This window comes from Zalophus californianus, chromosome 6, assembly GCF_009762305.2.
Source record: "Zalophus californianus isolate mZalCal1 chromosome 6, mZalCal1.pri.v2, whole genome shotgun sequence".
NCBI lineage: Eukaryota > Metazoa > Chordata > Mammalia > Carnivora > Otariidae > Zalophus > Zalophus californianus.
Genome location: NC_045600.1, coordinates 122,514,222 through 122,520,883, shown reverse-complemented (window position 1 = coordinate 122,520,883; position 6,662 = coordinate 122,514,222). Strand labels below are relative to the sequence as shown.

Sequence of the window (6,662 nt, the reverse complement as noted above, 5' to 3'; positions counted from 1 at the left end):
TATTTGAATTTTCAAAAGAAGAATTTAAATAGTCATCATGGATAAAATAAAAACTTATTTTAAAAAAGGACTTGTATTGCTAGGTAATTATTTTACTATGTTATAAAGATCTACTTATCACAAATTTGTATGTGTATGTGCATATACATATATAATATAAATGTTAAGCACCTGTATACAGTAAAATTAGTTTTAGGAGTATAAATCTGATGGTATTCTCATTCTCATTCATTAGCTTATTGCTTTGCATTTTATTTTTTTGAAAATTATGGACATAGTATTTCGAATCTAAGCTTAAACATTTTATAATCCTGCTTCATGGTATATCTAAGTGTATGTTATTTTTAATATAAAATTGTTAAGTAGCTCCATATGTGTTTCCTCTTCTTTTACCATGTATATATACATCTAAATGAAAATAGAATTTCTGTGATTTTGAATATTTATTATTCTAAGAGCTTTTTGAAAATGTCCAGTGTGTAATTATATTTGTATGTTATGCAATAGTCAAATAAATGTCGAAAGTGTTCCATCATAGTAGCCTGTAATAAATTATGAAAATTGCTTAGAAAGAAAAAGTATAAATGAAGATATAAATTCGTTTATTTTTTGAACAGCAATTTGACAATAATAGTTGAAATTCAAGTGTGTAAATATTTGAAGTGGTATAACTTGCTGCTGGGATTTTATCTATTCCAAGTCTCAAATTTACAATGAAGAAAGTATGTTATATATTGAGTATCAAATAATTTGATTCCTGATCAAATAATTGAGCATCTGAAATATAAGATCATAATGGTTGTATCTTTCATCATATGAATATAATTTAAACACTGGAAGATATTCTCATGTGAAAGGGTGTTTTAAGTGGATATTTTAAATTATTTCATTTTTTGAACAAATATCAACTAATAGTGTGTTTACAGAGGTGTGTCCATATGCCTCTCATTGTTCTAATGGAAATGGTAATATTTACTATTCCTGAGGAATGTAATTATCCTGACATGATTACAGAGTTAAGTAATGCTTACTCATCAGTGTTATTATATTGGTGATTATTTTAGCATTCTTAAGATTTTTCTACATGTGTAAGTTAAATGGTAAAACATTGTTAGTTATCTGTATATTGCTACCTGACAATCTGAAATAAATATATGAATTGTTGAAAGTTGTCTGGAAGATCATACGGCAAAAATTTAACATTACTGTGTAGAGAGTTGGGAATGGAAGGACTGCATCTGCTTTCTGCATTGAAATTTTAAAGATATTTCAAAAGGAACATTAAAACAACAAAAGGGAATTTTAAAGATACAACCAAGTTGTGCCTCTCTGTATCCTTGCCTGTTGACATCTTGGGAGTATTGGGCTGTTATATCCAATTTTGTATTCCCAGTGGCCATTCTGAATAGTTTGTGAGTGATCACGAAGAACGTGTAATTTAGAGACTCTAGTACAGCAGAGTTATACACACTGAAACAGTATTGTGGGATCCAAGAAGAGAGTATGGGAGAAGATGGGATTTGAGGTAGGTGCTAAACAATTAGATTTGAGTTTACAATCACATGAATGATTAAAATAAGTCATCGAAACTTTTTCTAAAGGGTAAATTTTCATAATGCATTGCCATATTTCTGGTTACTGACTAGATCGCATTGTTTGAGGGAGAGTATTGGAGTAAGTTACTCTTAATGGGAGTAATTGAAGAATGGATTCTTTACTTTCTTATATGGTAGTTGAGTCTGTCAGGATTTCAAGTAGGTCCTTACATTTTTTAATATATTCAGAATAAACATGAGAAACATTTCAATAAATTTGTGTTAAATATTCACTGTTAAGGTAAGAAAAATTTTTAAAAGTTACTGTGCTATTAACTGCTTGTTTATCTCCATTCGCTATTCCTGATAATTCTGAAGTCATCCTAACTTGTGTGTCCTGGTGTCCCATTTGTAACTGGCTACATTGTATACTTAATTATCAGATGTACATGATGAAAAGAAGAGATTTATACATAACCTGAGGACAGCTGACATCAGGAACATTCCTCATGCTATGGACTTCCTCAATTTAAAAGACTTATCTGGGAACCACAGGTAAGAAGGTACTGGATCAAGAAATGCTGTTTTAGGACAAGGCTTTGTCTAGGCTCAGGAAAATATCACTGGTGCAGACTTTGGAATATTCAACCATGTCTGAGAATTAGAAAATTAATTCTTTCCAAAGATAATTTTACTGAAATAGAGATGTGGAGGATATGTGGAATGTAGGAGATTATTTGTGTATTCTTTCAATTAATTACCTTATTTATAATCAAATACAGTAACATAAGTAATGTTATAAAGAAAGTGATCAATTGTTCATTAGCTGGGCAGAAAGAATTTTTGCAAGTAAATTTCATAGTGTGTTAAAGGGAGAAGTTCATGGAAATTGAAAAAAAAAGGGGAACACTCTTGGACTGTTGGTGGGTTGGACTGTTGGTGGGAATGCAAACTGGTGCAGCCACTGTGGAAAAGTGCGTGGAGATTCCTCAAAAAGTTAAAAATATGGTTCAGCAATTGAACCATGAGGCATTTATGTAGAGAATACAAAAATACTAATCCAGAGGGATACCTGCACCCCAGTGTTTATAGCAGCATTATCTACAATTGCCAAACTATGAAAATAGCCCAAGTGTCCACCAACTGATGAATGGATAAGGAAGAAGTGGTAAATAAACAATGGAATGTTAATCAGCCATAAAATAAGAATGAGACCTTGCCATTTGCAGTGAGGTAGATTGCAGTCATATATTTGTCAATAAGGAAAGACAAATACCATATAATCTCACTCATGGGGAATTTAAGAAACAAAACAAACTAGCAAAGGGAAGAAAGAGACAGAGGCAAACCAAGAAACAGAGTCTTGAGTAAAGCGAACAAACTGATGGTCACCAGGGGGAAGTAGGTAAGAGGAATGGATAAAATAGGCAATGGGGATTATGGAGGGCAGTTGTGATGAGCAAGTGGTGTTGTATGGAGGGGTTGAATCACTAAACGGTACATCTGAAACTAGTAGTACACTGTATGTTACTAACTGGAATTTAAATAAAAACTTAAAAATATTGGTAAAGTAATGGCTGATGTTGGAGAGTTACATCAGCTGTGGGACTGATTGATGAGGTATTGTTTCTAAGCATTAAGAGAAATTTATAACAAAGTTCAAGATGAGCTTCCACTTATCTGCTGCTTTAGATATTCTATGACATTGGTGTATATCTTACCTTACAATGTTTCTTTTTTCTTCCTATCAGGAGATGATAGTTCCATGAATACACACTTCTGCCCTCTTTGTTCGTAATTGCAAGATTTGGTATCACCAGACCTCTCATTGACAGTATTATTCATTCATGTGTTCTTCACCTCCGATATCTGGTCCCAGGAATACCCCTTGGCGAAATTATTGTAAGAACAGATAAGTGCTCATTTGATTCAGGGAGGGACACTTTGGTTAGACAGGAGTTAATTTTATGACTCTTTTTAAGATTAATGAATTTTTGGTGGCAGCTAGTGGGGAATGAGATCTGTTCAGGTTACATATTGTTGAGTAATAAATAATCCTCAAACTTGGTGGCATAAAGCTTCTATTGTGTTGTTATTTAATGAATTCTGTGTGTGAAAATTTCTGACAGTGCCAGAATGTGGAATCAGGTGGGAAGAACCAGTGTTAACAATGATTCAAACAGCTAAGGGCTGGAATCATCTGGACTCTCCTTCACACATATGTTTTGTGCTTGGTTTGGGATGACTTGGAAGGCTGGGCTTAGATTAGAGCACCTTTAAAAGAGTTTACCCGGAGGAAGTATCATAAAAATGAGTATTAGAAGAGAGCCTTGGGAAAGTGGCATGTGGCCTTTGTGAATGAAAATTAGAAGTCATGTAGTACCAATTCTGCCATATTTTGTTGGCTAACATTGTTATATGACCACCCAGAATTCTAGTAGAGATCCCATCTCATGGTGGGGTAGGGCCAAGGTAACTGCTGACCTGTAGTTTCATATAAGACCAGATAAAAGAAGGCACAGTAGTTAAGACCTACAGCTGTGGAACTTTAGAATTTTATTTTTTTTTTAAATTTTGGGATCCATTCACAATATTCCTATCAAATCATATATCTATCTTTATGAGTTCAGTTAATTTTGAGAGTCTCACTTCTCACACATTTTGAATTTCTTGCAGATATTTTTCAACAAATATCTTACACATTGTCTGGCATAGAGTAAAGTTTTACTGAATTGTTTTGTGACTTTGGGAATAAATTACGCAAAAGATAACTTGGAGAAAAAAAATTACATTTTTGGGATTAAGTGAGTTAGAGGAATGCAAAAGAGGGAAGAGCCCAGGTGCGCTAAGCTGATGCTGAAATATGTAATCTTAGAAGTAACTAAAACAGTGAACTATAGGAAGTGTGAAAGGGAGCAGTTGTTAAGGAAATCATTGATGTTATAGCAAATAGTGTATCCCAGCTCCTGATGGATCAAGAGTTTTAGGATTCTCATTTTTCTTTCTTTTCCCACTGTGCCCCTCTAGAAGGTTAATTCACGGGATATGAGGCCAAGCGTGAATGCAGACGAATTCCTTAGACATTGTTTTTCAGAGCGCCTTGGCTGCCTACCTGTTGATCCCAGAATAACCTTAAAGGTGAAGACTTTATTCCTTAGGATTAATCATGACTAAATAGAAGATTAAGGACTTCTTGGGGGAAGTGCCTACTCAACAGTTTTGTGGTAGCCAGCTGGAATAATGGGTTAAGATCTAAATCTATTCTGAAGTTCCATTGTAGCATCTATATCTTTAGTATAGTTACCATTTTTTCTCATCAAATGGACTGAGGTCTCTTTCTTATTTTTTTTGGAACTTTTTGGCATTGCTGTCCTGTTTCTTGTACAGAAATGCGTATAGATTACATGAAATAATTCTGTATGTGAATAAGCAATCTAGAGATACAAGCAACCATTCAAATACATAGTTGAACAGAGACATAACATGAGAATTATCAGGGTATGAGAAGAAAGAACTGGCTTTTTTTAAAGTTGACATGCTATGTTACATTAGCTTCAGGTGTATCAGTAGTGAATAGTGATGGTGAATCGCAATGGTCAACACAATAAGTGTAGTTACTATCTCTAGCCTTATTAGAAATTCCAAATCTGCTGAGGGTTCTAGAGGGGAGGGGGGTAGGGGGATGGGTTAGCCTGGTGATGGGTATTGAGGAGGGCACGTTCTGCATGGAGCACTGGGTGTTATGAACAAACAATGAATCATGGAACACTGCACCAAAAACTAATGATGTAATATATGGTGATTAACATAACAATAAAAAAATTAAAAAAAAGAAATTCAAAATCTGATCCATCTATTATTTTTTCACAATTAAATGGCTGTTGCATTTCATTGTACCTAATTTTATTAGCTCCTACTGATAATTGTGTAAAAGTGTTGTTTCTAACTTTTAGCCATTTCCTAATGTGTTCTCTCAGGTGATGACTTAACAGAAAACTGATGCTCTTGCTTCTGTCACCATCTTCAAATCCAAAAGACAGTCTTCATAATGTATGGAGACTTCTGTTTCATGTGTTGGAGTGGCTATTCCTCACAGATCAGAAAAACTGGACTGAGAAAGCTCAAGTTTGAAAGTCCTAAAGAGTGTCATTGGAGGGAATTGTAACCAGGCATGTTGAATGTTTTCATTATTGACACTGGACTAAATCTCAGGAGCTTGAATGTGGGAGATGTTATTATACAGAAATGCTCAGGATGGTGTGATTGCAAGGCTTCATTTGAGTGTTCCCATAAGTATAAAGTGCATATATTTATAATTTTCACTTACTACAGGGTAAATTTAAAATTGATTGATAAAAAAATTACCTTTTTCCATATTTCAAAAGGCACAGAAATTTGTGAAGGATAGTATTTTTTACTTAAATGCTTTTTTCCCCTCCTAATTCTACTTCCCAACATTATCTACTGTTAATGGAGTTTTGTGCATATGCTTTTGGGGTATATTGATGAACAAATGGTTACGCTAGTAGTCTTTTGGATACATATATTAGCTACAAATTTTCTAGGCAGTTACATGCTTTATATAGAAATAATTTTTAATTTCTCTGGCTAATTTGTTGAAAACAGTCTTAGCATTTCCACCTTATTGGAATTAAGTATATCCAAAATTTATATTCTGAGTCAACAGTAGAAATTTTCCCCAAATGGTATAAATTGTCCTCATCAATCTTGTCTCCCACTATTTGTTTATGAGACTTCTGTTTTCTTGAACAGTAGAAACATATTTCAATATTTTAATCTTTGAAAATGTGGTATTACAAAAAAATTGCTTTCCTTCCCTTACTGTTCAGTTCAGTCATCTTCATATGTCCTTAAACCTTACTAGTCACTTATTTCATTTTCCTCTGTGGGTTTTTTTTTTTTCATTTCCCTTAGAATATTAGTATTTTTGTTACTGGTTTCTAAAATATCATTTATGACTAAGGATGTTAAACATCTGCCATGCATTGCTAATGAAATACCATGTGGTTCTCATCACCGTTTACTGTGATGTTTTACTTTTTGGTTGTACAGAAGTTGTGTATTCAAATATAATAATGTTCTGCTTTATGCCTTTTGAGTTTTGTG

General features: G+C 33.5%; 1 long non-coding RNA gene across 2 annotated transcripts; it reads left to right on the top strand.

Annotated features, from left to right (window-relative positions):
• On the top strand, positions 1-6,633 carry LOC113910543. 2 transcript variants are annotated; one of them, XR_003516085.2, is made up of 5 exons: positions 1-1,525; positions 1,979-2,090; positions 3,287-3,437; positions 4,563-4,673; positions 5,513-6,633. It is a non-coding gene; the product is annotated as an uncharacterized LOC113910543 (long non-coding RNA). The 2 variants fall into 2 exon arrangements; XR_003516086.2 differs by lacking the exon at positions 4,563-4,673.
• The last annotated feature ends 29 nt before the right edge of the window (positions 6,634-6,662 follow it).